The sequence below is a fragment of the Ictalurus punctatus genome, chromosome 3 (genome assembly GCF_001660625.3).
Source record: "Ictalurus punctatus breed USDA103 chromosome 3, Coco_2.0, whole genome shotgun sequence".
Taxonomy (NCBI): Eukaryota; Metazoa; Chordata; class Actinopteri; order Siluriformes; family Ictaluridae; genus Ictalurus; species Ictalurus punctatus.
Genome location: NC_030418.2, coordinates 35909425 through 35930616, shown reverse-complemented (window position 1 = coordinate 35930616; position 21192 = coordinate 35909425).

Sequence of the window (21192 nt, the reverse complement as noted above, 5' to 3'; positions counted from 1 at the left end):
TGGGATGAAACCGGGAAGATGTGATGATTCTCGTAGAGAAACAGCTGGTCTTTATCTGGGAGTTAATCAGAATCGCTTCAGTGAGGACAGCTGTGTGATCATTACTTTTGAACATGAGTGTGAATGTGATTGCTTCATTCCGAGTGCGGTCACATGACCTGTTATAAAAGGGTGTGTATACTTATGCAACCAGGTTATGTTTTTTTCTTTTTTACATAAAACATTTCTGATTGTTGACATTAAAGATGAAAATATCTGACACGATTTACATTTTGATTCAGATAAAAAAACAAACAAACAAAAAAAAACAGGGGTGTGTAAACTTTTTAAATCCACTGTGAAATAAGGCTTACTTCTTCTTTTTTTTCTTTCATTTTCTATATTTTTTCTTCCATTATTCTCATTCCTCTTTTCTACAACTACTTTTAGTTCTTCATTTCTCTTCTTCCATCAATTCTTCTTTCCCACTTCCTTTTTATGATGTTCTCTTTCCCTTCTTCACTTGTCTTTCTTATTTTGTTCCATCATTTTAATTCATTTTATTTCTTAATTCATCAATTTCCCTTTTTTAACCTTTCCTCTTTTCCCCCTTCCTTCCTTCCTTCCTTCCTTTATTTCCATTTTTCCTATTCTATTCATTTCTCTCATTTTGTCAGTTGTTCACTCTTTCTCCTCTTTTGGAACTAAAAGGTGTTCCTCAGTAAGTCTGTTATTTCACACAGCTGCTTGGATTCAGATCAGATTTTCTGACAGCTTGTCAATCCCAGTGTGAGCCGCGCACCTCCTTTCTCCTCATTCTCCACTGAACGCTTTTAATTACCAACTGATGAAAATCTCCAGGGAATATGGACAATCCTGTCCAATCACAGCTCCGACCAGTTAATGAATCCGTGATCTGTCCAATCACAGCTCAGTTATGTTAATGACTTGGTGATCCCGACTAATCACAGCAACGTTACATTAAAAATTATTAAAATCTTATGAATAATGTAATAATGGGTCATGTGAGCAGCTCAGATTTCTTGCAAACAAACAGAACTGCAAAATGTTTTCAACTTCAAAAAGAAAAATAAAAGACCTAGAATAAGAGCTCTATTTTTCTTTTCTTGCACACTCTCTATTTATTTCCTGAATTTACACTTTTATTTCTCTTCCTTATTTCTTTCTATCAACCGCCATTCCTCTTTTCTTTCCATCTTTTCCCAACTTTTTTTCATTCTGCTTCTTTAATTTCTTTACACCTATTATTTCTTAATGGCTCTTCTTACTTTTATTATTTATTTCTTGTCATCTTTCCTTTCCTTTTTTCCATTTCATATATTTTCTCCTATCTTTCTTTCTTCTTTAATACACTTTTATTTCTTTTGTCTCTTTTTCTTTTTGAATAATTTTCGAATAATTTTTACGTAATAAATGAATAATGAATAAAGTAGCATTTACTATTATTTTAAACCAATCAAAAGTTCATATTGTTGACCAGAGGGAATCAGTAGATGTTAAATGAAGGAATAAAGTATTTTTGTATCTGCGAGAGCCGTACTGAAACTGTAAGAGCCTACAGGCCGTTAGCAATAGCTGGTGTTAGCATTAGCCGCTGCTAGCCTGTTTCCTGCTAGCTCGTATTACAGATTGATATGAGCAGCATGGGGACGTCATGTTTGCGATGCTAACAAACAGGAACATAATGGTGTGTGTGTGTGTACGGCGGTGTAGGGCCGGGGGTATTGACCCCGCCAGCGCTCTGTCACACTCGGGCTGCTCGTCGATAGCCATGGCAGAATAATAGAGCGGGGGTTATTGATTATCCGAGGGTAGTTAAAGATATTTCCCCCCTGCCCTGCCACCCCACTAACACCCCCTCTCTCCTCAGCCATGGCCATGACAGGAGCAACATAACTTACCGTTTTCCCAAGGAGGCGGCCATCGATCGGCCCTGACAAACACACCGAGCCGGAGTCTGACCTTTTCTTTCTGCCGGAGAGGAGTGTGTGTGTGTGTGTGTGTGTGTGTGTGTGTGTGTGTGTGTGTGTGTGTATAACGAGTGGCTGTCGTGTGCAATTCGGTCGAGATGCTGTAATTACGGACGTGTCAGTGTGGCACAGGGGAACAAGAGGAGAAATTTTACCTTCTGTTTCTCACACACTCTGAGAATTAAGTGTTCTCCTGCATCCTAATCACACACACACACACACACACACACACACACAAAGCTAAACTCCACTTCATATTTACACACTTATTGTTTTAACCCTAGTTTTTGAGCCTGAAGAATGAGACGCAGGGGAGTCATCTGAGACCTGAGAGAGTGAGACAGAGAAAGAGAGAGAGAGACACACACAGAGACAGACAGAGAGACAGACAGAGGGCGAGAGAGTTGACAGGACTTGCCTGTTCAGCAGGACTGTCATAATTAGCGGCCATCCTCCAAAGAGTTCCTCCAAGAAGCACTTCATCAAGAGTGACAGAGCCAAGAGGAAGCCATCTGCCACACTGAGAACACACACACAGAGAACACAATGAGATACACAGAGACACACTGAGTACACAATGAGAAACACTGAGAACACACACACACACACAGCCACACACACACACACACTCTGTACACAGTGAGTCACACTGAGATACATGGAGACTTACTGAGACACAGTGAGCCATACGGAGTACACCATGAGAAACACTGAGAACACACACACACACACACACACACACACACACACACACACACACAAAATGAGAAACAGTGAGATACATAGAGACACACTGAGATACACTGAGAGAAATTGAGAACATACTAAGGCATATCAAGAGAAATTGAGTACACAATGAGAAACACCAAGCACACACTGAAAAACACTGAGACACATTGAGAGAAACCAAGTACACAATGAGACACACTGAGAGAAACTGAGTACACACTGAAACACACTGAAGCACACTGAGAGAAACTGTACACATTGAGACACACTGAGGCACACTGAGACACTGAGAACACACTGAGACACACTGAGAGAAACTGAGTACACACTGAAACACTGAGAGAAACTGAGTACACACTGAGACACTTAGAGAAACTTAGTACACATTGAGACACACTGAGACACTGAGAGAAACTGAATACACACTGAGACACTGAGAGAAACTGAGTAGAAACTGAGTACACACTGAGACACACTGAGATACACTGAGATACACTGAGAGAAACTTAGTACACACTTAGACACACTGAGAGAAAGTGAGTACACACTGAGACACTGAGAGAAACTGAGTACACACTGAGACACACTGAGATACACTGAGATACACTGAGATACACTGAGAGAAAGTGAGTACACACTGAGACACTGAGAGAAACTGAATACACACTGAGACACTGAGAGAAACTGAGTAGAAACTGAGTACACACTGAGACACACTGAGATACACTGAGATACACTGAGATACACTGAGAGAAAGTGAGTACACACTGAGACACTGAGAGAAACTGAGTAGAAACTGACTACACACTGAGACACACAGAGAAACATCTGGGTTACGCATGTAACCCTGTTGCTTGAGAAGGGAACGAGACGTTGCATTTAGCATAACACTATGGGAGCTCCTCTCACGCGCGACCAGCAGCTGAAGCTTGTGTGGAATCATACCTATTTATAGGCCTGCCATGATCAGGTGACATGGCAATTAAACATGTCGCGTGACATAAATATGGCACCTGTGAACCGTTCCATCAGCCTTTATTATCTGAAGCGAAGATGCAATTCACAGGCCAGCCCTGGTATGACAAAGCTATGCAACGTCTCAGTCCCTTCACAGGGAACAGGGTTACATGCATAACCCAGATGTACGGCCTGTTCAAAAAGACCCAAGCCCAAGGGTCACTGCAAGACACTTGAGCCTGGGGTGGAATGAATATCCAGGCTGTAATAACGAATGAATCTGTGGCATAGACCACCCTGCAGCAGCACACACATCCTGTAAGGATACCACTTTGGACCTAGTGGAATGAGCCCAGAGGCGTAGCAAGACCGTGCGCCTCATAAGCAATAGAGATTGCTTCCTCTATCCAATTAGAAATGCGCTACTTTGACACAGCATCACCTCTACTGTCGCCGCCAAAGCAGACCAGCAGCAGCTCCAACTTACGCCACTGGCCAGAGCAGTGAACATAAGTACAGAGAGGGCTTAGAAACCGGGGCTAGAAACTGGGGACACTCAAATTCTTAGAGCACGTAGGCATCACCACGTGACACTGATTATTCTCAGAGGTTTCATCCTTGGACGAAACCCCCAACTTCTCAGCCACCACTGAATGGTCTCCTGTGCAATAGGCCCATAAGCTGGATCCCAAGCTCCAGCTTTAACTTGCTCAGTGTTGATAGGATTGACCCTATGCATGTTGGGGATAGAAACGCCCTCATCATAGTAGAATCCTTATAACCCATAGAAAAGTTGTCCAATGCACTGGGGAAAGCATAATTTTCTGAGGTTCAACCTGAGCTCCAAGCTCTTCATGTGGGCGAGAACAACATTTCGATGTTGATCCACCAGTTCCCTGGATCATGCTAGAATTAACCAGTCGTCCAGGTAGTTTAGTACAAGGATGCCCTGGAGTCACAATGGAGCCAGAATGACATCCGTACACTTTGTGAAGGTGCGAGGGGATAAAGCTAGAGATATTTGTATGTGGTAATATGCACCTTTTAGATATATCATCACAAACCAGTCCTCAAACTGAGTCTGTGGAATGATGAGTTTGGGTGTCAGCATCTTGAACCTGTATGTCCGAAGAGTATGGTTCAGATGATGCAGATCTAAAATTGGCCGCATTCTCCTATTTTTTGCAGACAAGGAAATAACGGCTGTAAAAACCTCCCTCCCTCAGGGAATGGGGTACATGTTCTATGGCCCCTTTGTCCAAGCAGGATCTTACTTCCTGCGCTAACATCGGGCTCTGGTCTGTGCTGACTACTGTGGTGAGCACATTTCTGAACCGGGGGGGTCGAGCTATACACTGGACCCGGCAACCCTTTTCTACTGTAGACAGAACCCATGAAGACACATTTGGCAGTAGTTTCCACGCTGCCAGAAGGTCTTTTAGTTACGTTAACTATTCCACATTCTATTGGAGGGAAAGCATCAGATTTTCATTGCCCTGTGACTGCTCGGTGACCAGAGAACACTGAAAACTTGGGACCCCCTTGGCTAAGGGAGGCCCTACAGTAGCACTGGGGGCTAACTGCCCTAACAACCTCATGTTCCCTGATACGTCCCTCCACGGCCCCTCAGGACCGCTCTTCTTTGCCTGCTTGGCCTTTATGACCATTCTCAGATCAAGCCTAGTAGCAGGCCGCGACTGTTCCCCTGGCTGTTTGCGGGGGTTGGTGAGCTGCCATACTCATCTTCTGGGTCTCCCTTGCACTAGTGCTGGCCCGGGCTCCACTCGTGGATGCCCGAGTGAACTTGAGACAACAGGGAAGGAACTGGCTGAATGCCGCCATATGTCGAGCTCACTCAGCAGGTCTGCTTGGTAGGCCTGCAACACTGTCATTGTCTGCAGTGACTCACAAGCAAGACTACTACCGCATAGGCCTTGCCCACCAATGCCACGGTGGCCTTATGCGGTGACTTGGATGGCAAAGCCGGCCCACCTAATAACCTGCCGTCGATGGAGAGAGGCAGCTCGCAAGCGCCTCCTCCACCTTCAGCATAGTTATTTAGCCATGCCGTTCATTCCCCACAATGGCCGAATAATCCAACACCGTGGGGTTATAAAAATGGCTTATGCATGGTTTACCCCCAGAAGCCTGATATTTTGTTATGTGCTTCTGGAAGACAGGGGAGTTTCTGCAGTGTGAGGGATTTACTTTCACTGGGGAGAAAAAAGCTCATCCAGCCTTAGTAATCACTTCAAACAGCTCTTTATATGCTGCTCTCAGTTTTTAGTACACCCTTCTGGCTCCTCGGAGTCAGAGAGGAATTATTACTATTACTTTTGTGCATGTGTTTTTTTTCTCACTTTTGGCTTTCCATAGCAGATGGAGGAGTCACGACGCGAGCTCCAAAATCCAGCGGAGAGCCAAACCTGGAAAACAGAGCAAGAGATAGAGCAGCGCTCGTCTCTGGCTCTTCTTCTGGATCACTAAGAGATCCCCCCGACTCTGAGACAGCTAGCTGCCTCGGCAGCAGCCGGCCCAGATCTGCAAAGCTGTGAAACCCAACTCGTTTCGGCTTCCGAGAAGAGCGCGAGTCACAAGGCGAGCTGCTTAATGTAGGCATTACCATGCACAGCCTTCCGAGGCTGACATCGCATGCTACATCCCTAGACACTTCACCCAGACAGTGTGCACTATTCCCCGTGATGAAACAGGAGCAAGCCGTAACACACTTCCTGAATTCTCTTACTCGTATTTTTCTCTCTCGCTCATTCCTTTTTTTCTTCTCTTTTTTTTAAAGGGATAGAAAAGTTCTGAGATTTTGAGAAAAGATAGCGAGGAAATGAAGCGTCTTTTTGTTTCTTTACACAAACTGACATGCAGCTTATGGCTGAAGATAATAAAGGCTGATGGCGCGGTTCACAGGTGCCATATTTATATCACGGGACACGCTTAATTGCCGTGTCACCTGATCATGGCAGGCCTATAAATAGGCATGATTTTACACAAGCTTCAGATGCCGTTCGCGCGTGAGAGGCGCTCCCATAGTGTTATGCTAAACTCAATGTCGAAGTTCCCTTTGAAAGGGAACTGAGTACACTCTGAGACACACTGAGACACTGAGAGAAACTGAGTAGAAACTGAGTACACACTGAGACACACTGAGATACACTGAGAGAAACTGAGTACACACTGAGATACACTGAGAGAAACTGAGTACACATTGAGATACACTGAGAGAAACTGATTACACATTGAGATACACTGAGAGAAACTGAGTACACACTGAGACACATTGAGACACTGAGAGAAACTGAATACTCACAGAGACACAGAAAAACTGACTGCACACTGAGAGAAAGTGTATTCACACTGAGAGAAATTAGATTCACACTGAGACACACTGAGATACACAGAGTACAGAGTACACACTGAGACACAGAGTACACACTGAGACCCACTGAGACACAGACACACTGAGACACAGAGTACACACTGAGACCCACTGAGACACAGACACACTGAGACACAGAGTACACACTGAGACACACTGAGATACATACACTGAGACACACTGAGTACACATACAAACTGAGACACAGAGTACAAACTGAGACACACTGAGACAAACACACTGAGACGCACGCACTGCGACACACTGAGACATGCACTGAGACACACTGAGGCACACACAAAGTACACAGAGAATACACACTGAGACACACTGAGACACAGAGTACAAACTGAGACACACTGAGACAAACACACTGAGACATGCACTGAGACACACTGAGACATGCACTGAGACACACTGAGGCACACACAGAGTACACCGAGAATACACACTGAGACACACTAAGTACACACTGAGACACACTGAGTACACACTGAGACACACTGAGACACACTGAGATACATACAGACTGAGACACATACACACTGAGACACAGTGAGACACATACACACTGAGACACACTGAGACACATTGAGTACACACTAAGACACATACACACTGAGACACTGTGTGTCTCACTGTCTGTGTGTCTGAGCCATACAGACAGACACACTGAGACACACTGAGACACATACACAGATGCACCGAGACACACTGAGACACATACACAGACACACTGAGACACATACACACTGAGACACACTGAGACATGTGCACATTGAGATACATAGACACTCAGACGCATTGAGATGCATACGCACTGAGACACACTGAGACACATACACACTGAGACACACTGAGACACATACACACTGAGACACACTGAGACACATTGAGACACATGCATATTGAGACACACTGAGAGACATACACACTGAGACAAACTGAAACACACTGAGACATATACTCAGTGAGATACATACACACTGAGACACATACATACTGAGACACATTGAGACACACTGAGACACATACATACTGAGACAAACTGAGATACACTGAGACACATTGAGACACATACACACCGAGACACACTGAGACACATTGAGACACATACACACTGAGACCCACTGAGACACATACACACTGAGACACATACACACTGAGTCACACTCACACTGAGACACATACACACTGAGACACACAAAGTACACATTGAGACACATTAAGTACACACTAAGCACACTCAGACACATACACACTGAGACACACTGAGACACATACACACTGAGACACACTGAGACACATACACACTGAGACACACTGAGACACACTGAGACACACTGAGACACACTGAGACACATACACACTGAGACACACTCACACTGAGACACACTGAGACACACTGAGACACATACACACTGAGACACACAAAGTACACATTGAGACACATTAAGTACACACTAAGTACACACTGAGACACATACACACTGAGACACACTGAGACACACTGAGACACATACATACTGAGGCACACTCACACTGAGACACATACACACTGAGACACACTGAGACACACTGAGACACATACACACTGAGGCACACTGAGACACGTTAAGTTCACACTGAGACACACTGAGACACATACACACTGGTACACACTAAGTACACACTGAGACACATGCACACTGAGACACACTGAGACACATACACACTGAGACACACTGAGACATTAAGTACATACTGAGACACACTGATTACACATACACACTGAGACCCACTGAGACACATACACACTGAGACACATTAAGTACACACTGAGACACACACAGCAAAATTACTAGTGTTGATTTAACACCCGCAGTGTTGAATTCACACCCTTCGGTGTATATATAAGTCCACTGGACTCATATAAACACTCTGGGTGTTAATTCAACACTAGGGGTTTTACCGTGCACTGAGTACACACTGAGACACACTGAGACACATACACACTGAGACACACTGAGACACATACACACTGAGACACACTGAGAAGCATACACACTGAGACACATACACACTGAGACACACTGAGACACATACACATTGAGATACATACACATAGAGACACATTGAGATACATACACACTGAGACACATACACACTGAGACACACTGAGAAGCATACACACTGAGACACACTGAGACACACTGAGAAGCATACACACTGAGACACATACACACTGAGACACACTGAGACACATACACATTGAGATACATACACATAGAGACACATTGAGATACATACACACTGAGACACACTGAGACACATACACACTGAGACACACTGAGACACACTGAGACACACTGAGAAGCATACACACTGACACACATACACACTGAGACACACTGAGACACATACACATTGAGATACATACACATAGAGACACATTGAGATACATACACACTGAGACACACTGAGACACATACACACTGAGACACACTGAGACACATACACATTGAGATACATACACATAGAGACACATTGAGATACATACACACTGAGACACACTGAGACACATACACACTGAGACACACTGAGACACACTGAGAAGCATACACACTGACACACAAACACACTGAGACACACTGAGACACATACACATTGAGATACATACACATAGAGACACATTGAGATACATACACACTGAGACACACTGAGACACATACACACTGAGACACACTGAGACACACTGAGACACACTGAGAAGCATACACACTGACACACATACACACTGAGACACACTGAGAAGCATACACACTGAGACACATACACACTGAGACACACTGAGAAGCATACACACTGAGACACATACACACTGAGACACACTGAGAAGCATACACACTGAGACACACTGAGACACATACACACTGAGACACACTGAGACACACTGAGACACACTGACACACATACACACTGAGACACACTGAGAAGCATACACACTGAGACACACTGAGAAGCATACACACTGAGACACACTGAGACACATACACACTGAGACACACTGAGACACACTGAGACACACTGAGACACAAATGGTAAAAATAGATAGACGGAAAGAGACATGAAACAAAGGCACAAACATACACAGAGACAAAATGATAGACAGACAAAGACAGAGAGATACACAATGATAAAAAAACGAGAGAGAGAGAGAGAGAGAGAGAGAGAGAGAGAGAGAGATGAGACAGAGACTAGAATTAAAGACACTTATTAGAAGGACACTAAGACAGAAATAAAGACAAAGGTGATCCAGGGGACAAAATAAAACAAGGAAAGCAAAAAGTCACAGAGACAAAAACACATGCCGAAACATGTGTCAGGAAGAAAGAAAGACAAAAGAGAGACACTGAGAGACATGAAACAAAAACACAGAGAGGAAAAGACACTAGAACAAAAAAAAAGATGACCAAGAGAGACAGGAAGAGAGAATCAGAGACGCAGTGTGTTTTTATAATAATGTTATTATTGCTAATTAGACTAATTAATTCATGAGCTGACAGTGAATTTGGAAAGCATCTCCACACACACACACACACACACACACACACACACACACACACTAATCCCGCTCTCTCTCATTTGGCTCTGCTCCTCGGAATGTTAGTTGATTTTAATGGCCGACTGTAATTGAAGTGAAAACGGCCTAAATGAGGAGCGGTGGGAAAAAAGCGCGGGATAAAGATGTAAATGTCGGTGGTGTAGAACCCAAGTTAATCAAATCAATCAGTTCATCAATCAACGGGTTAATTAATCAATGAAAAAGTAGTGAAGGAAGGATGAGAGTTTTGAACGACAGAACGACAGAAAACTCTTACAATAAAAGAGTTTAAACCCATTTCTGGAAAGCTCCTGTGCTGGACGCTCGTCAACGCTTTAGACTTTCCGTATCGATCGGGTTCTACGCCGGCAACACGGCTAATGCTATTGATGAGCCATCAGTCTCTCACGCAGGAGCCGAAAAACAGGAGGGATGAGAAAGAGAGAGGGAAGAGGAAACGAGAGAGAGAGAGAGAGAGAGAGAAACATCAATGGACAGTGATGGAGAGAGGAGAGGATGGCCAAGATGCAAGCGCAGCAGACACGCTCGAGACCCTGTCCATGCTTTGGGAACACTAAATTAGAAAAAAGACAAAAGGGATGAGAGAGGGAGAAACTGTAAACAGCCGTATCGATCCCAAACTCCCGTCCATCCAACTCGCACACTCGGCTCTTTCTGCTCGCCTACTTCCTGCAACGAACTCATCTGTTCCCAGACCAACTTTCAGACTCGCGTGCAAGATAGTGTGTGCGTGTGTGTGTGTGTGTGTGTGTGTGTGTGTGTGTGTGTGTGTGTGTGTGTGTGTGCGTAACTTAACTACTAGTCGGACGGGACTCGTTTTTTTTCCAGAAATATATCTGAACGGTAATATTGTCGGAGGACGTCTGTAGTAAATCTGGACATGTCTTCATGATGTGTGTTAAACACCATTTCAAACCCTTTTTTTTATTTAATAAAATCTTATTTAAACACACACTCCATCTTTATTATAAGAGCTTGCTGTAGGGGGCGTGGTCTCGCGTGATCGTTTACGGCTATAGCAGTTAGCTGCCTGCAGGAAAAGACATCTTAGCAAATGATTATCTTAATCATATTAAGATGAAGATGTTTTCAAGATGGAGATTATTAAAACGTCGCAAAACTCGCAGACATATGTGGATGAAAACATAACTATTGTTCTGTGATTTAAACGTTTGGTTTGGACAAGAGATGCTAGAAAATAGAAACTAGAAAAGCGCGAGTGCTTCAAGTGCACAAGAGAAAATTTCCCATAGGATATAACGCAATCTTTACCACCGTGTCAGTTCAGACGGGACGTACAGTATATTACCTGGAGTAATTACCTGGACTGCTGCTCATTTTATAGACAGTAAAATACGGCATGGTCTTTCCAGACGCACGAACACGCAGTCCGTAATAACTACTGACTTGAGGGATTCGGACTGAACTCGGAGAAATACTCGAGAATAATCCACATGGAAAACTAATCCAGTCAGAATAGGGCTTTGAGAGCAGTATGGCATCATCTAGTGACTTATAGCAACTTTTTGAGTATGTTTTTGTGACTTTACACTGAAAAGAGTGCAAAGGGTCAGTTGTGTGCATTTAATTTTTGGCTGAAGTGCTGCTAGAGGTAGGGGGGGGCGTGGCCACCTTAACGATCTTAGATGATTGATTAATAGGCTCATTTGTATTATAGACTGCTTTAAACACTCAGGCAATACTCAACATGGTGACTCAATATGCTAATAAAGCGACTTGGAATCGAATTAGAAGCAGTGGCAGAAGGAAAGATGGAGTTTAGGAGCGAACGGAGAGACACGAGGGAGGGAGAAGAATGCTGAAGTCATCAGGAATCCGCCCGTCCGCTCCGTAACGACCCAGACAAGATGGAAGTCGCTTTTAATTAAAGTGCAGCGAGATCAGTTAAGCAGATGGTTGCCGACAAATATGAGGAGGGAAAATAGGATGCGTGATGCTCCGAGCACTTATCGTCCCTGCTTCCTCGCCGCCGGCCGGGACCGATAAACACCACCGGGCCGTGTTAATCAACCTCGGAACCTCTAAAGCCTCAGATAAGGACGGATTCGGGATCTGGGTAAATTAGCTGGGGATGTGGCGAGGACTCGGGGGCCGCACTCCGACACACACAGGAGCCAAAACTCGGGATAATGAGTTCTGTGTGAAAGTTTCTGGAGGGAAAAAAGGTGCTTCTAGTCTCAAATATTCCTCCTGTGTGTGTGTCTGTGTGTGTGTGTGTGTGTGTGTGTGTGTGTGTGTGGGTGTGGGTGGTTAGGTGGGTTTATCCCCCCTGTGGTTTGACCTCAGTGCCACCAGGACAAACACATTCTTATCAACAATGGAGAAAAAAGCAGGAAATAATGATGGAGCAGAACAGGTTAACGTGTTCTTCACCCCTTTTAAAATCCGAGGAGGGGAGTTATAGATAAGAGAGAGACAGAGAGAGAGGGAGAGGGAGAGAGACAGAGAGAGAGAGAGAGACAGAGAGAGAGAGAGAGAGAGAGAGAGAGAGAGAGAGAGAGAGAGACAGAGAGAGAGAGAGAGAGAGAGAGAGGGAGAGAGAGAGAGAGAGAGAGAGAGAGAGGGAGAGAGAGAGAGAGAGAGGGAGAGAGAGGGAGAGAGGGAGAGTAGGGGGGAGAGAGAGAGAGAGTAGGGGAGAGAGAGGGAGGGAGAGAGAGGGAGAGGGAGAGTTGGGGAGAGAGAGAGAGAGAGAGAGAGAGTAGGGGAGAGAGAGGGAGGGAGAGAGGGCGAGTAGGGGTGAGAGAGAGAGAGACAGACAGAGAGTAGGGGTGAGAGAGAGAGGTAGAGAGAGAGGTAGAGAGAGAGAGGGAGAGAGTGAGAGGGAAGGAGAGTAGGAGTGAGAGAGAGACAGAGAGAGAGACAGAGAGAGAGAGAGAGAGAGGGAGAGAGAGGGGGAGAGTTGGGGAGAGAGAGAGAGAGAGAGAGAGAGAGAGAGTAGGGGAGAGAGAGGGAGGGAGAGAGGGCGAGTAGGGGTGAAAGAGAGAGAGACAGACAGAGAGTAGGAGTGAGAGAGAGACAGAGAGAGAGAGAGAGAGAGGGAGAGAGAGGGGGAGAGTTGGGGAGAGAGAGAGAGAGAGAGAGAGAGAGTAGGGGAGAGAGAGGGAGGGAGAGAGGGCGAGTAGGGGTGAGAGAGAGAGAGACAGACAGAGAGTAGGAGTGAGAGAGAGAGAGAGAGAGAGGGAGAGAGAGTAGGGGAGAGAGAGGGAGGGAGAGAGGGCGAGTAGGGGTGAGAGAGAGAGAGACAGACAGAGAGTAGGAGTGAGAGAGAGAGAGAGAGAGAGGGAGAGAGAGGGAGAGTTGGGGAGAGAGAGAGAGGGAGAGAGAGGGAAAGAGAGAGGGAGAGAGAGAGGGCGAGTAGGGGAGAGAGAGAGAGAGAGAGTAGGGGAGAGAGAGGGAGGGAGAGAGAGGGAGAGGGAGAGTTGGGGAGAGAGAGAGAGAGAGAGAGAGAGAGAGTAGGGGAGAGAGAGGGAGGGAGAGAGGGCGAGTAGGGGTGAGAGAGAGAGACAGACAGAGAGTAGGGGTGAGAGAGAGAGGTAGAGAGAGAGGTAGAGAGAGAGAGGGAGAGAGTGAGAGGGAAGGAGAGTAGGAGTGAGAGAGAGACAGAGAGAGAGACAGAGAGAGAGAGGGAGAGGGAGAGAGAGGGGGAGAGTTGGGGAGAGAGAGAGAGAGAGAGAGAGAGAGTAGGGGAGAGAGAGGGAGGGAGAGAGGGCGAGTAGGGGTGAGAGAGAGAGAGACAGACAGAGAGTAGGAGTGAGAGAGAGACAGAGAGAGGGGGTAGAGAGAGTTAAAAAAGCAATAGAGAAGGAACCCAGAAAAAAGCAATAGGAAGGAAGAGTTAGAAGGAGAAAGAGGTGTACAAGAGAGAGAAAGAGAAAAAGATAGAGGAAGTGTGAGTGAGAGATGATGATAATGAGAAGAAAGAGAACAATATAGAGAGACAGATAGACACAGGCAGGTCTTTTCTTCCTAATCTCTCTCTCTCTCTCTCTCTCTCTCTCTCTCTCTCTGTCTCTCTCTCTCTCTCTCTCTCTCTCTCTCTATATATATATATATTGCTCTCTCTCCCCCTTTCTCTCTCTCTTTCTCTCTCTCTCTCTCTCTCTCTCAAGTCAGAGTCAGGAGGTTGCTTTATTGGCGTGACAGATATTAACATGTGTCTTGCTAAAGCGTGTGTGCAGAGAGATTAGAGAATAACGCTTGGACAGTACAGACAGAAACACTGTTATATTCAGTGAGCTCCGTGAGGAAGTGCAGCTCTGTGTCTGTTGTATTCAGTGTACACTGGTACAGTCTCTGCTCTCGGGGCAGCAGGACTGTGTGTGTCGCCGTCTCCACGGCCAAGCGGCCAAGAGTCTCCACTTCATCAGTGTGTTCCTCAGTGCTGGATCAGTGACGTGTTCAGATAATCTGCTGCGCTGTACTGTGTGTTTACGCCAAATAACACTTTTACTCTGGAGTTTAGTTTGTGTTTCAGGACAAATAGTTTACTCCAGTGTTTCTGTCATTTCTTCATTCTGACTGGGTTACAAAATTCTTCTGTTCCTGAGTCTGAGTGTGTGTTAGTGTGTGTTAGTGTGTGTGTTAGTGTGTGTGTTAGTGTGTGTTAGTGTGTTAGTTTGTTTTAGTGTGTTAGTTTGTGTTAATGTGTGTGTTAGTGTTAGTGTGTTAGTGTGTGTTAGTGTATGGTGGTGTGCATTAGTGGTGTGTTAGTGATGTGTTAGTGGTGTGTTAGTGTGTGTTAGTGTGTGTTAGTGTGTTACTTTGTGTTAATGTGGGTGAAAGTGTATGTTAGTGGTGTGTTAGTATGTGTTAGTCTGTTAGTGGTGTGTTACTGGTGTGTTAGTGTGTGTTAGTGTATGGTGGTGTGCATTAGTGGTGTGTTAGTGATGTGTTAGTGGTGTGTTAGTGTGTGTTAGTGTATGGTGGTGTGCATTAGTGGTGTGTTAGTGATGTGTTAGTGGTGTGTTAGTGGTGTGTTAGTGTGTGTTAGTGTATGGTGGTGTGCATTAGTGGTGTGTTAGTGATGTGTTAGTGGTGTGTTAGTGTGTGTTAGTGTATGGTGGTGTGCATTAGTGGTGTGTTAGTGATGTGTTAGTGGTGTGTTAGTGTGTGTTAGTGTGTGTTAGTGATGTGTTAGTGGTGTGTCAGTATGTGATAGTGTGTGTTAGTGGCGTGTCAGTGTGTGTTAGTGTATGTTAGTGTATGTTACTGTTGTGTCAGTGTGTGTAAGTGTGTGGTACTGGTGTGTTAGTGGTGTGTTAGTCTGTGGTGGTGTGTGTAAGTGTGTCTCAGTGTGTTAGTGTTGTGTTATTGGTGTGTTAGTGTGTGTTAGTGTGTGGTGGCGTATGTTAGTGTGCATTATTGGTGTGTTAGTGTGTGGTGGCGTGTTAGTGGTGTGTTATTGGTGTGTCAGTGTGTGTTAGTGCGTTAGTGGTGTGTTATTGGTGTGTCAGTGTGTGTTAGTGTGTTAGTGGTGTGTTATTGGTGTTAGTGGTGTGTTAGTGTGTTATTGTTGTGTTAGTGTGTGTTAGTGGTTTGTTGTTGGTGTGTTAGTGTGTTACTGGTGTGTTAGTGTGTGTTAGTGGTGTGTTAGTGTGTGTAAGTCTGTTAGTGGTGTGTTACTGGTGTGTTAGTGTGTGTTAGTGTATGGTGGTGTGTGTTAGTGTGTTAGTGGTGTGTGTTAGTGGTGTGTTAATGGGTGTTAGTGGTGTGTTAGTGTGTGTCAGTGAGTGTCAGTGAGTGTTAGTGTGTGTAAGTGTGTTTTAGAGTGTGTTAGTGGTGTGTCAGTGTGTGTCAGTGTGTGTTAGTGTATGTTACTGTTGTGTCAGTGTGTGGTACTGTTGTGTTAGTGGCATGTTAGTGTGTGGTGGCATGTGTTAGTGTGCATTAGTGGTGTGTTAGTGTGTGTTGGCATGTGTTAGTGTGCATTAGTGGTGTGTTAGTGTGTGTTTGTGTGTTAGTGTTGTGTTATTGGTGTGTCAGTGTGTGTTAGTGTGTGGTGGCATGTGTTAGTGTGCATTAGTGTGTGTTGGCATGTTAGTGCTGTGTTAGTGTGTTATTGGTGTGTTATTGTGTTATTGGTGTGTTAGTGATGTGTTAGTGGTGTGTTATTGGTGTGTTAGTGTGTGTTAGTGGTGTGTTATTGGTGTGTTAGTGTGTTAGTGTATGGTGGTGTGCGTTAGTGTGTTAGTGGTGCGTGGTGGTGTGTTATTGGTGTGTTAGTGTGTGTTAGTGGTTTGTTATTGGTGTGTTAGTGGTGTGTTAGTGTGTTATTGGTATGTTATTGTGTTATTGGTGTGTTAGTGATGTGTTAGTGGTGTGTTATTGGTGTGTTAGTGTGTGTTAGTGGTGTGTTATTGGTGTGTTAGTGTGTTAGTGTATGGTGGTGTGCGTTAGTGTGTTAGTGGTGCGTGGTGGTGTGTTATTGGTGTGTTAGTGTGTGTTAGTGGTGTGTTATTGGTGTGTTAGTGGTGTGTTAGTGTGTTATTGGTGTGTTATTGTGTTATTGGTGTTTTAGTGATGTGTTGTTGGTGTGTTATTGTGTTATTGGTGTGTTAGTGATGTGTTAGTGGTGTGTTATTGGTGTGTTAGTGTGTTATTGGTGTGTTAGTGTGTGTTAGTGGTGTGTTATTGGTGTGTTAGTGTGTTAGGGTATGGTGGTGTGTGTTAGTGTGTTAGTATTGTGTGGTGGTGTGTTATTGGTGTGTTAGTGTGTGTTAGTGTGTTTGTGTGTTAGTGTGTGGTGGTGTGTGTGAGTATGTTAGTGGTGTGTTAGTGTGTTAGTGTGTGGCGGTGTGTGTTAGTGTGTTAGTGGTGTGTTAGTGTGTGGTGGTGTGTGTTAGTGTGTGTTAGTGTGTGGTGGTGTGTGTTAGTGTGTGTTAGTGGGGTTGTAGTGCAGTGACTGAGGATCAGTGGATATTATAATGTTTGCATTGGGGAATGCCTCTGCAGTTCTTTCTGCAGCTCTGTACACCAGCGTCCCATCTCACTCTCTCTCTCTCTCTCTCTCTCTCTCTCTCTCTCTCTCTCTCCTGTTCTCTCCTACTCTCTCTCTCTCTCTCTCTCTCTCTCTCTCTCTCTCTCTCTCTCTCTCTCTCTCTCCTGTGCTCTCTCTCTCTCTCACTCACCCTCTTCTGTTCTCTCTCCCTCTCTTTATAGAAGGAGTCTCCACTTCAAGAGAGAGAGTAAAAAGAGAGAATAAAGAGAGGGCTGGTGAGGGAACGATTGTTTATTGCTGCTATAACGTAAGTGATGACGGGAACTAACTCATTTCTGTACATATAAACGGATAAAAAGTATGCAGTGTGGTTATGTAAAAAATAAAGATTGTAACAGTTGGTGAGTTGCTGTGGTGTAAGAGGAATAAAACACTCAGAGAAAGGCTGTTATGGGAAAATAATCTGTTTTGGGGGCAGTAAGAGTTACAGTAAGAGTTACAGTAAGAGTTACAGTAAGTTACAGTAATAGTAACAGTAAGAGTAACGGTAACAGTAAGAGCTACAGTAAGAGTTACAGTAAGAGTTACAGTAACAGTAAGAGTTACAGTAACAGTAAGAGTTACAGTAAGAGTTACAGTAAGTTACAGTAACAGTAAGTTACAGTAACAGTAAGAGTTACAGTAACAGTAAGAGTTACAGTAAGAGTTACAGTAACAGTAAGAGTTACAGTAAGAGTTACAGTAACAGTAAGAGTTACAGTAACAGTAAGAGTTACAGTAAGAGTTACAGTAACAGTAAGAGTTACAGTAAGAGTTACAGTAACAGTAACAGTAAGGTTACAGTAACAGTAAGAGTTACAGTAACAGTAAGAGTTACAGTAACAGTTACAGTAACAGTAAGGTTACAGTAACAGTAACAGTTACAGTAAGAGTTACAGTAAGAGTTACAGTAAGAGTTACAGTAAGTTACAGTAACAGCAAGGTTAAAGTAACAGTAAGAGTTACAGTAAGAGTTACAGTAAGTTACAGTAACAGTAACAGTAAGTTACAGTAAGTTACAGTAAGAGTAAGAGTAACAGTAACATAAAGAGTTACAGTAAGAGTAACAGTAAGAGTAACAGAAAGAGTTACACTAAGAGTAACAGTTACAGTAACAGTAAGAGTAAGAGTAACAGTAACATAAAGAGTTACAGTAAGAGTAACAGTAAGAGTTACAGTAACAGTAAGAGTAACAGTAACAGTTGCAGTATTATCTGCTCGTATTCACACGCGATCAGTAAAGAAATGGATGTTTTCCCATTCACGCTACACATTTGTGTATATATAACAACGCTGGCTATAAATAATCATTTGTACTCAGACTGCTGGTTAAACATTAAACTGACACCGAAACCACATTCAACTACATTACAGATTTGGAAGTATTTTCTCCACCCCAAAGTTTTGGCACCAGCGCCGACACAGTGTGCTAACTACAGCCTCTTTTCTGATCTCAGAAATATTAATCACTTGTAATCGTCCCGCTGCCAGAACCTCGGCATGCCCAGACGCTTCACCGCCTCCAGACATGTCATTTCTGTCCCATTTATTATTCTCTGCTCCGAGCACTTAAGCTAACGGCTGATAAGAGCGCCGGAGTCCTGATGGGGAGGATTTCAGCACTGAAACAGACCTGCTCTGAAATGCTGATAAGAGGGTACAGCTGGCCAAAACTTCTGTTTGCACAAATCCTACATGATCCACGGCGTAAGGGAGAGAACGCTTTTTCATTCAGACAATAACCCAGAATGTTTCTCTTGGCGAGCTGATTGTGTTTAAAAAACAAAACAAAACAAAAAACTTAACAGCGAGGAATTACAGAGCTTTTGTTCTCGCCATTTCACATCATGCAGAGCCGCAAGTGTGCTGAGCTCCTTATTAAAAAATGTTCATCAATCACTCACGTTTGATCTTTTTTTTTTTTACACGCCAGAATCTGAAACCGAACCGGCATTCGAGCAAATCTGATCTGATCTGATCTGGTCTGTGAAATGATGATGGAGGACAAGTTTAACCTTCAACCGCAGCCTTCTAAACATCTCCATGTTCTTCTTCCTCCTAACTTTTAATGAAAACAAACGCTGATATGATTTTATCCCGTATCACGACTGCAGATTTATTTTTAAATCATATCTGAAAGCAGGAAGTGACGTGTGTCATGGATAAAAAGTAGAGATGAGTTGATAATGATGCTAGTCATTTACTCGTTAAAAATAAATGCTCAGATGCTAATATTTAATACCAGGTGATACAGTGACGTATGCATGTATGATTTTAAGGTACGTGGCTGTGCTAATGACACAGATCTGGACATATTTCATATTTTTAAACATTTTAACATATATTTAAAGTTGCGATCGATTCCGCACAGAAAGCTGTTCTTCGGAAAGCTGAATATGTACGACGCTGGACTAGTTTTACTGTCGCTCGATGCTCCTCCGTTACTATTGCTCGATTGCGCAGAGTAAACAGACATTCTTGGAAATACCGTGTCTATTTCACAGGACAACATCTGTATTTTTGTCTGCATGAGTGTTGGAATTTCTGTACTTTTCCAGGCCTTGTTCCTCCTTTTCCGTGTTTTTAGGGTCACACGTGGACATGAACGTGGAAGTCTGATGGTTATTGTACAAGTATACCAACATTCGTTCAAATCCATTTCCGAAAAATTTATTTCCAGCTGAAGGTTTAGAAACGCGTGGTGTTTTGATCCCGGCCGGAGCAGGAAGAGGTTACGGAAGGTAAAACAGATGTGTGTATGATGACAGCTGCTTGGAAACATGTGAGTGTATCACAGACACCGTGATGGCTTACACCTGAATTCCCCTCGTTCTCACACGGAGCATGTGGAACCGATCGCTGAGAGTCACACACAGCCGTGACAGCCTCAAAGGGCCGCAGAACACACCGCCGGCGAAACGTCGAAACAATGCCAACACACACACACAGACACACACACACACACACACACACACACACACACACACAGCTGGCTTGGCTGCAGAAGAGCAGGATGAGGAGAGAAAAGGTGTGTTGTGCATCATGGGATCTGGAATAAAAGGAAACGTGTGTGTGTGTGTGTGTGTGAGAGAGAGAGAGAGAGAGAGAGAGAGAGAGAGAGAGAGAGAGAGAGAGACACCTTGGACACATTTACAGAACTGGTGCTGTTATAAAGACAAAACATGACACAGAAATATCATCAAGAGACAACCAACTAATTCACACTAAAACAGTTACCCTTACCTGTCTATCTGCCTGTCTGTCTGTAGGCCTGTCTGTCTGTCAATGATTGTCTGTCTATCTGTAGGTCTGTCAATATCTGTTTGCCTGTCTGTCCATGACTGTCTCTCTGTCTATCTGTCTGTTTGACTGTCCATGCCTGTCTGTTGGCCTGTCTGTTTAGCTGTCCATGACCGTCTGTCTGTCTGTCCATGTCTGTCTGTCCATGACTGTCTGTCTGTTGGCCTGTCTGTCTGTCCATATCTGTCTGTTGGTCTGTATGTGTGTCTATCTGTGTATATATCTGCCTGTACATCTATATGTC